Here is an 11,665-nt window from a genome sequence, read left to right on the forward strand (position 1 = left end):
ACGTTAAAATATTTTCTTTCTTTCTTTCACCTCTCCCATGCTGGGCTAGAGAGCGCCTCTCCATGCAACAAAATGTTGACCTTGGCATATTAAATGCTTAAGATAATGATAATTGTGCCAAGAGGCACTCTACAGCCCAGTATGGGGTAGATCTCATATAAAAAGGTAAATATGTAAACATAAAAGTAAATGTAGAAGTAAACGTAAATGTAAACAACCCAATATGGGGTAGATCTCACATAAAAAGGCAAATATGTAAACGTAAATGTAAATGTAAACAACCTAGTATGGGGCAGATCTCACATAAAAATGTAAACGTAATGTTTAACATTTAACATTTTTAATCTAATGTCGGCGTTATTTAAAAATCAATCTAATTATTAGTATGTATAAACACAAATATAAATAAACTAGAGGTACCATAAATAAATAAACCTTCTTTTATATTTATTCCATAAATCTCTTTATATTTAGGAAAACTCAAAAAATATGTTTGATTAAGGTCAAGCCTTTGGGCCAAATATCATGGTAAATAAAAGAGATATGATAAATAAATAAAAATATAAATAAACTAGAGGCATGGTAAATAAATAAAATATCTTTTTATATTTACTCCATAAACCTCTTTATACTTACTAACACTCAAAAAATAAGTTCTATTTAGGTTAGGCTTATGGGCCAAATTATTATTAATACCATACAAAAAAAATATTATTAACCCTAATATTAATATTAAAATATTATTATTATTATTATTATTAAATCTAATATTCATATTAATATATTATAATATTAATATTATTAAATTTAATAACTTTGGATTAATACAATATTAAATTTGTTATATTATAATATATATTAATTCTAGATAGATATGGGAGGGAAGAACAAAGACATAGAGTGATAGAGGTGGAAAGATAGGGGGAGTGACAAGGGATAGATGGAGATAAACTTAAGGATAGGGGAGAGGAGGAATGAAGAGGAGAGATGGAGATGAGTGAGATATGTAGAGAAGGGTAAGAGAGGGAGAGGGAGACACAAAGATGGAGGGGGAGAGAGAACGGGACAGGGAGGGAGATAGTGAGAGGATTGGAGGGCAGAGAGAGAGATGGGGGAAGAGAGAGGAAGGTAGGAGAGAAAGGGAGAGAGAGGAATTACAAGAGATGAGGAAAGAGGGAGGGAAGAAGAAAGGCATAGAGAGTAAGAAGTGGAGAGAGAGAGAGTATTTTTAGGGGTGAGATAAAGAGACAAAGAAAGAGAGATAGAGAGAAGGGAGGGAGAGAAGGAGAGAGGGAAGGATATAGTAACATAGTTGGGGAGAGAGAGAGAGAGAGATGGGGGGAGAGAGAGAATTGGAGGGAAAATAGAGAGAGAGAGAGAGAGGAAGAATGAGAGACAATACTTGAGAGAGAGGAGGAGAGTGATGGGGGAAGAGAGAGGATTGGAGGGCAAAGAGAGAGAGTGATGGGGGAAGAGAGAGGGAGGTAGGAGAGAAAGGGAGAGAGAGGAAGTACGAGAGAGCGGACTTGAGAGAGAGGAGGAGAGAGAGAGGGAAGAAAAAATACATAGAGAGTGAGAAGTGGAGAGAGAGAGGGAGTGACAAGGGAGAGATGGAGAGAGAGAGTGTATGTTTGGGGGTGAGATAAAGAGACAAAGAAGGAGAGATGGAGAGAATGGGGGAGAGAAGGAGAGAGGAGAGAGGGAAGGATATAGTAACAGAGTTGGAGAGAGAGAGAGAGAGAGAGAGAGAGAGAGAGAGAGAGAGAGAGAGAAAGAGAGATGGAGTTGGAGGGGGAGAGAGGGAGGTAAGAATAAAGAAATAGAGAGAGAAAGGTGGAGAGAGAGAGAGGGAGTGATAAGAAAAATGGAGAGAGAGGGAGAGAGGACAAAAAGAGGGAAGAGAGATAGAAGCGGGGGAGGGAGAGAAGGGGAAGAGAGAGAGAGGGAGGGAGAGGAGGAGGGAGGGATAGATAGATTGGAGAAAGGGAGTGTATGTTTTGGGGGTGATATAGAGAGACAAAGGGAGATAGAGATATAGATGGAAAGTGAAGAGAAGGAAGAAGAGAGAGATGGAGAGAGAGGGAGGGACAAAGAGATTGATAGATGTGGAGTGAGAGAGCGTGTGTGTTTGGGGGGTTGAGATAGAGAGACAAAGAAGGAGATATGGAGGGATATATATATATATATATATATATATATATATATATATATATATATATATATATAGATATGGATGGAGGGGGGAGAGAGGGAAGAATTTTTATTGCACTAGATGCATTGATTTCAATGTAGATGATTTCTAATCCTATTTGATTGCTTTCACTAAATGCATTGATTTCAGTGTAGATGGTGATTTCTAATCCTATTTGATTGCTTGCATTAGATGCGTTTATTTTAATGTAGATGTTGATTTCTAATAATATTTGATTGCTTGCACTAAATACATTGATTTCAATGTAGATGATTTATAATCCTATTTTATTGCTTGCACTAAATTCATTGATTTCAGTGTAAGCATAAAAAATTATTGACAATGTACATTGATTTTTGCGTTATAGTAATTCAACCTATTAATATTGGAGAGAAAGAGAGACAAGTTAAGATGTTTAATACAATATCTCGAGCTAAAGATTTAAATGGTTTATGATTTAACCTGTTCTTTTCATATAATCGATATGAAAAGACGACAAAAGTAACAGGGGTGACATTGTCACTTTACATTCAAAATTTTTATTTCATCATTAAAGTTATTCACAATATTTATCATCTCAACAAACTAAGGTAACTAAGCAAATTTAAAATTAAAATGGTCAGATTAATCTGAGACATATTTAGCATATTTAAAATGATTATATTAATATTAGATGATTTTACATATTATTGATAAAATCAATCATCTGTTCGTTAGATTTTCTTTGGCCACACACCACTGAAACCAACCTAGATCCATCTTAACTCCGGATCTATCAAGCGCTGAGAGGGATCAAATCTCTCGAGGTGCAAACCTTTCCTCAAGTTTTGCACTCAAAAAAGAGTTTTTCACCTCAAGAGATTTGATCCCTCTCGGCACTAGATCCAAAGTTAAAATGAATCTAGATTGGTTATATCATAATCATGCATGGAAGACAACAGCTTCTACTATAATCTCATAATGTTAAAAAATTATGTGCAACATTAAAAATTGTGCCCTCACGCGTGAAGATGATTAAGTCAAACAATGCTTACACATAATTTACTTGCAAAGGGGCATACTTATGAACAATTAAAGAGAATTATTATCAATGTTATGCCCTAACTTAATGATTGTGTTCAACATATTTCACTGATTTAATGTTGATCTAAATAGAAAAAATTAAAAATAAAAAAAATTTAATTAGTAAATAAATTTAAAAGAAAAAAAATCTGTTTTAGATTTTAAATTTATTAAAAAAAAATTATATTAAAATTAATATTTAAAAAATATTATAATTTATTATAAAATAAAAAAATTATTTAATATCTTTTTAACTTTTAATAAAATATTTTTATTAAATTTTTGTTTTTAATTTTTAATACCCATTTACCCAATACGCCCACTTTAAAAAAAAATTGGTTACATCCTTTCATGAAAAGGAAGTAACACTCAGTTGAGTAACATGTGAGCAGAATTTGCTACTAAATTCTTTTTGGAAAAAAAAAAACATATAAACAAAACTTTGAATACACAAAAACTATAAAAGGTATTCCCTGCATGAAAAAGAAAGTAGCTCTTAGTATTGTAACATTTGAATAGAATTCGTTAGTATTGTAACATTTGAACAGAATTTGTTATAGGCATCATTATACAATGTAAGAAGATGTTTATAAGTTTCACACACAATATTTTTTGGGGCAATTTTTATGTTAGTGTCTTAATGAGGGTAACATATTATTGAGGACATGATTTATTATAGTCGTTATTCTTTGTAATAGCAATTTTCATTTTAATTTTTAAATTAGAATAATATATTATTTGTATTAGGTATAATAGCGATATTTATTAGTATTAGTTTAGATTTATTTTAATTTTTCATCCATGGGTAGAGAGGAATAATTTTTTTTGAAGATGTAAAGAGATTTGATTGTTTTCGATGCTTGGTAGATTTGGAGTTAAGATGATTCTAATCTGGTTCAACATTATATTACATTAAAACATCTCTGCCATAGTGAGTTGGAGATCGCCTCTTCGCACAATAAATATAATTTTATTTTTTTATAAAATAAAAAATTATATATATATTTTTTTTTGAGAAAATGAATTTTATTATTGATATAATGATTGAGAATAAGGGAAACATAATCATTACAACAATATTTCTCACTATCATGTCACTCATAGGGAATTGAATTTGTGTGTGGGAAATAACAACCATTCTACCCACTAGTTGAGACAACCCTAATTATTTAAAATTTATTTAGAAATTAAATTTATTTACTAAAATTGTACATATTAATAGTTTTAAATTACATAATTTGAATATAGTAAAATTTTATAAGATATTAAATTTTTTATATATTTAAAAATAAAATTTGAATAATGAAAAATTACAATTTTACTAATAATTATATAATCTTATTTCAATTAAAATTACCAAAAATAAAATAAATTATTTACATTTATTTAAATTGATATATCAATTTTTTTTTTTTTTTAAAGGAAAAAAATAAAAACCCCTTTTCTCAACATTTTAACTAATTAGGACGATAAGCCTTTTTTTGAATAGGTTCACCTCCAAAATTCGTATACACTTTTCATGTCAGCTTGACATCTGTGCACAGTCGTCACAATTTTACGCCCAAAACTGCCACTGTCTGCGTGACACGTGTAATTACCTTCAGAGAAACAATCTTCACAATGACACTTGGCTGACCAACGTTGATCGTGCACAGTTTGGTGAGAGAGATTAGATTTTTATATGTATGTGTGAACCATACCGAAACGAGCTTGATGGCCGAGATTAAATTTTTGGTCTCTGTGTTTTTGTAAATAAAACAAACACAAATAAGGTGACATATCACTTTGACTCTCTGTGAACAAAACCCAAAACCCAAATTAGTTTGGTGAGAGAGATTAGATTTTTATATGTACCTATTTGTGAACATACCCAAATCAGATTGATGGTCGTTTTTAAATTTTCTCTCTCAGTGATTTTGTAAATAAACCAAACACAAACAAGACCGCATAGCTAGCATTCCTTGCGGCTTGGTTTGATTATTGAACTTTGAAATTAACAAAATAAATGTTTTTTCTATACCTAGGTAGTTATTATGGAAAGTCAACCAAACACAAACAAGGCCGCATAGCTAGCGTTCCCTGGCAGCTTGGTTTGATTATTGAACTTTGAAATTAACAAAATAAATGTTTTTTCTATACCTAGGTAGTTATTATGGAAAGTATGAAATAATGGCCAGCATTTGCGTAATACTAATGCAAAGATAAAGGATAATAAACCTAGCTAATCCCACCTAAACCTGATTCTATATGTACCTTTCTATTTATGTACCATTCATCATTTCTGCAGATTTGAAATGGGATCATTCGTCGCACAATAGTCACCGATTAAGTTAAAGATCAGATGAGCATTCACTGTTATCCATGTTCAATTGAATACACACAAATTAATGAGCGGTAGAATATTTTTTTCAAAAATTTATAGTGTTAACATATTATTCAAAAACTATTTCAAACAAATAAATATGATCATAACATTAATTTTAATATAATAGTTATAATTGTTGTTTTTAAAGTTTAAAGAAATTCAATTAAAAGATAATTTAAATGTAAATATGCCAGCCTTGTTTGTTTGGATGTAATCTAATGTAATATTACATTAGAGTATGTACTATTTTTTTAAAGTTTTTTTTTTCAATAATAAACAATAATATTTATTTATATTGATGGTCAAATTATAAGAAATTAAAGGTTAGGATTAGCCTTCATTCATCATCAATGTCATAAATTTTTTTTAATGGTAAGAACGTTTAATTGTTTCTCTCATGCAAATTGATAATCTTGTGATGGAGAGATAAAAATAGCTAAATTACCGGGCCTCCATAAAATATCAAAGCTCAAAAAATTGGTCCACACGGAGCTTGAATCCACCTGCATTTGGATAAATCTAGAGAGACAGAAAGTCAATAACAATGATGCAAACAAACATTTAATTATTTAGAATTTTTGAAAATTTAATAATAATAAAAAATGCATAAAATCTAGATTTTGCAGGATGGCAAAAATATATTCCATCGAACTGAAATCCTGACCATGATTTCATCTCCCCTGCTCTCAGCAAAGTTGAAAAGAATGCTTTCACATCTAACCAACGCTTCAATGAATTATAGTATTGGCAATGAATTATATAATTATGTTGGAAATGTTAATATGCTCTCCATGTTGTAACGCTCTCCATAATATATATTTGGATATTAACAGATTAATAGTATCTAACTTTCTCTTCTTTACATCACATTGCCATTAGAATGAAACCACCATTAAATGAATGTCGCCCTATTAACTATTGAACATTAACCATTGGCCAATACATTATGAATGTTGGATATGCACCGTTAAAAACGTCATTGAAAGAATGCATTGTAAACAAAGTTGCCCTCATATGTTATAAAGAATATATTAACACCAAAGAAGTATTAATGCTACCCTCATACTCTATCCCTAAAGGAGTATTAAACATTGAAAAAGAATTAATGCTGCATTAAAAACGTTGCAGGAGTATTAATGCTACATTAAAGATGTTGCATATATTCCATCGAACTAAAATCCCGATCATGATTTCATCTTGTGTGCTTTCAGCAAAGTTGAAACTAATGTTTTCACTACAACGTCTTTTCAATTTAATTTTTGATGCCATTGGCCTAGTTTCGAAGAGCATAGCGTACACGTGACAAGAGTACGACATACCATCCGACTGCCTAAATAATGATTGCCTAATAAGACTCTAATTTTTTGGGCCAATCAAAATTTAAAAAAATAAAATTTAGAAATTAAAAAAATAATTTATTTTACTTCCTTAATGTCTACTTTATAAAATTTTAGTTTAATTTTTGGTCAGCTGAGAATAATGTTAGGTCAACGCATTTTTGAATGCGTAATACCTTGCGACTGCAGGGATAATAATGTTTGTGACAGATGTTAGTGTTTGGTGTGTGTATGTGAAATGATTGGTCGATTATCAAATCTCGAAAAGATTTCAAACCCTCTCGTATCATCCGATCCGATATAACATTATCGACAACTTTCATGGTGTTTCTCACCTAGATTAATATTTTTGAAGAGCAATTGAGTTTTTCTTATTTCTATGTCAGAAATTCTGTGGATATGATTTTAAATTTGGATAATTGATATTATATTGGAGTTGCTGGCAATTTTTGAAAAAGGGGTAGAATTAACGTTTTCTAGTTTTGGGGAATATATTTTGTTTTGATAAACCAAATGAATTTTGGTTAGTTTTGGGGATTATATTTTGTTTTGATAAACCAAATAAATTTGGTTTGTTGATATTTTTTTAAGCTTATTTCACAAACATAGTTGGGACAATTTGGGGATTTTTCACTATTTTCTTCGATGTTACAAATTTTTGGAAAATTCAATCGGAATTACAAACATAATTGGGACAATTTCAGGACTTTTCACTATTTTTTTGGATGTTACATATTTTTGGAAAATTCAATATTATTTGTGCTTGTTCAGATACAAATGAGTAAATTCTAAGCAAGTTCCAGAGCTTTGTACACTGTTTTGGAGGCAATTATGTGTATCAGATATCACATAAATTTCATTCTCAAAAGAAAGATAACATACCATGGAGTTATTTAGAAATTCTATTAATTAAAAAAATATTATTTATTAATAATTATAGAATTCAAAAAAAATAATTTAAAACTTTTATCAACCTCTCTTTACTCCTTTTAAAAGGATTACTAGTTATTTTATTTTAGAAAATATGTAGACTATGCTCCCTTCGAATTTGAACCAATGAAAAATTTCAACGAAAAAATACTTCAACCAAAAATATACTTAATTGCATATTCTGAACTTATATAGTTTGGGATTTTTTCCATCAATTTTGTTTCAAATTTGATTAAAAGTGTAAAGTTAAGTTATATAATTTGTTATGCTGAAAGGATTTCCAAAAAATTTAAATATATTTCTTCATTAAAAGGATGCAATTTATAAAGAACACAGATTGCTGTTGGACTGCAGTGATGATATGTGGAAAAATCCAAAGATAAATCGTTGAAACCCATCCAGCACACTCAATGGTTTTGTTCTTAGGTTCAAAAACGGATCACCTGTAAACGACATTTTTTTTTTCATTGCTCTAATGCCATGTTAAACCCGAGCCATGGTATTGACAGCAACGACATTGCTGCCATCCCATATCAGCAAGATCGGCTTTTTACGCACGTTTATTCATCATTTTTCTGTTACTCTCACACGAACAATGCTGGAATCCCAACCCTATAACTGCAATTCTTTCATTTCCACACATATTGACACTCTCTGCAAAGATGGACGACTGAAGGAAACATTGACTGTTTTGCGTGACATGGATTTCCGAGGAGTTTACCTGGACTTCCGTACATATTCTTCCATATTGCAGGCATGTACCAACATGAAGGCCCTCGCAGAGGGCAAGGAAGTCCACGCTCGCATACTAATGAGTGGACTTGAGGAAAACATTTGTTTGGCAACCACTCTTATCAGTATGTATGGCGTTTGCCAACATCTGATGGATTCACGCAAAGTATTCGACAAAATATGTGAACGAAATGTTTTCTTGTGGAACGCCATGATTAGTGGGTATGCGAAAAACAATCTGTGCGAACAGGCTAGCAGGCTTTATTGTGAAATGCGGCGCTCAGGCATACTACCCAACAATTTCACCTTTCCTTCCGCTCTCAAGGTATGTGCTAGTCTATCGCAGGGTAGAGAAATCCATGATCACATAATTAGATATGGTTTTGAGTCAGATATTATTGTGGGATGTGCCCTTGTTGCTATGTATGCCAAGTATGGGATTATAGAGGTTGCACGCCAAGTGTTTGACAAAATATCTTATAAAAATGCATCATCTTGGAATACTATGATTGCAGGGTATGCTCAAACTGGGTATTGGGTGACGGCATTAGATCTCTTTCGGCAGATGCTGGTGGAAGGCATCGGTTCTGACCCGATAACTGTGGCAACTATTCTTCCTGTCTGTTCCTTCTTAGAAAATTTGCAGCATGGCAAGGAGATTCACAGCTTGGCAGTTCGAAGGGGGTTTGATAGGGATGTTTTTGTGGGCACTGCTCTAATCGACATGTATGCCAATTGTAAAAACATAGGATTTGCATTCCAAGTATTTGACAAAATTTCTGACAGAAATGTAGTATCATGGACTGCACTCATTGCAGGATATGCTCAGCATGGGTATCCTAATCAAGCCTTGGAATTCTTTCGTCAAATGCAGGTGGAAGGTGTGAAACCTAATCGGGTAACCATAGTGAGTATTTTGCCTGCCTGTGCCAACCTGGCAGCTCTCCTGCAAGGCAAAGAGATGCATCAATATGTCTTTAGGAAGGGGTTTGAACTGGATGTTTCTGCGCAAAATGCACTTATAGATATGTATGCTAAATGTGGGAGTCTAGATGTTGCCCGAGAGGTGTTTGATAGACTTATCGATAGGGATGTGGTGTCATGGAGTGCAATGATTGCAGGATATGGAATGCATGGGCAGGGTGAAGATGCATTGTCACTGTTTTACCAAATGCAACAAGCGGGCGTTGAACCGGATTACATAACCTTGATTGGTGTTCTTTCTGCTTGCAGTCATGGAGGCCTGGTGGATGAAGGCTGGCTATACTTCAATCAAATGAGTGAAAAATATGGTATATTGCCTATGACAGAGCACTATGCATGCATGGTTGACCTTCTTGGTCGAGCTGGGCAACTGAATGAAGCTCAAGAGTTTATCAAAATGATGCCAGTAGAACCTACTGCTAGTGTTTGGGGAGCCTTGCTTGGTGCTTGTAGAGTTTATGGCAATTTAAAGTTGGGAGAAAATGCATTTGATCAGCTTCTTGAATTAGAGCCTGAAAGTGCAGGAAACTGTGTATTGCTATCAAACATTTATGCTGCTGCTGGTAGGTGGGATGGGGTAACAAAAATGAGAACAATGATGAAAGATAGAGGACTAAAAAAAGTTCCAGGATACAGCTGGATTGTGGTAAAGAACAGGGTTCATATATTTCTTGTAGGAGACAAATCACATCCACAATTGAATAAAATCCATGCTATGTTGGAGAACCTGTTCCCAAAGATGAAGGCAGCAGGATATGTCCCTGACTTTCAGTTTGTGTTGTATGATATCTAAGAACCACAATAATGAACAGAACTTTACTGTATTCAAGAACCACGGGAATTAATATAGAATTTGGAAAGTTTCAAGTTAGAATACTCTCTCTGGGATGCAATGCGCTGCCAAAATCTAGCGTGCTATGGCAGTGGCATGAAAAAAGCTCAACATCTACCTAGTCCTATTTCCGAAAAATACCACTGGACATTTCTAATGCACTGACAACTCAGAATGCATTCAGAAATGTTAAATATGCAAGGATACCAAAATCAAGAGAACTGAAGTTACAATGTGAATGAACATTAAAGTATTCTAGTTCAAGTCAGGAATCTTTCTTTTTTTCTGGGTGAGGTTGAAAATTCTCTAAATGGGCCTGACTTGAGCTGGGCGGACTCCAATATGCCATTTCATTGGGATAGATCTGAAGACATGCTTAGACCAAGTCGACTCTATGGTTCATATATAATGTTTATATCTATAGACTATGTAGCAAGGGAACCTGTCTCTGAGGTGCATGCATCCCAGGGTACTTGGGAACAGGCAGGAAGCACCTCCATTTGGTTGACCTCGTGGATGTTGGGGATGTTCCCTGGCCAGAAACGGAGATGTCTCACGTATTCCTGGTAACCCCCAGCCTGTTGGAACGCAACAGACTTCTAACAGGCCTGTTTTGGTGCCTACTCAGCCAAGGGTGAGCCCTTGCCGGGACAGCATGGCAAGAAAGGAAAGGAAACAAAAAAAAATGAGAGTCCCTTGCCCAAAGCCCAACATTAGAGAAATGCACCCCCACCCTCACCATTTTTTTTCAACCATTTGATTTGTTTTGGAGGCAAGAAGAGAGTTGTAGTTGGTCTGAGAAGCACATAAAAGAACCAACAAACGATCTGCACTATTATTTGGTTTTTGGAGTGTCCATAGCAGTCACTTTCAGGCTTTGGACACTGCTGTGTTGGAGGTTCAAAATTTCAAAGTTTCGCAGTGGAGATTTAAAATGGACAGCCAGTTTGGGCAATATACCATTGTGGACAGTTTGTCATTTCTGACTGCGTACTTAGTTTTACTTAATAAACTCTGTTTTCTTTTGGTTTTTAGAAATATTATTTATGGAATAATGAATGATATTTATGGTGTACCAAATTTTTAAATTCCCTAGATAGTTTTTCTTTTGGAGTTTTGAATGTTCATTCGATTTTTTGCTGGTATTTGTATTTTCTTTTAAAATATTTTTTCCTTTACCTGGAATTTTGGGGCAAACTTCTAGCTGTCCCTAAAACATGTTCCCCAGCTGC

General features: G+C 33.4%; 1 pseudogene; it reads left to right on the plus strand.

The window, feature by feature from the left end:
• The first annotated feature begins 8,239 nt into the window (after positions 1-8,239).
• On the plus strand, positions 8,240-11,390 carry LOC149227303 (pentatricopeptide repeat-containing protein At1g11290, chloroplastic pseudogene; annotated as a pseudogene).
• The last annotated feature ends 275 nt before the right edge of the window (positions 11,391-11,665 follow it).

Source organism: Pinus tabuliformis, chromosome J (genome assembly GCF_031772625.1).
Source record: "Pinus tabuliformis cultivar Carrire ecotype Pingquan chromosome J, CPIR1, whole genome shotgun sequence".
NCBI lineage: Eukaryota > Viridiplantae > Streptophyta > Pinopsida > Pinales > Pinaceae > Pinus > Pinus tabuliformis.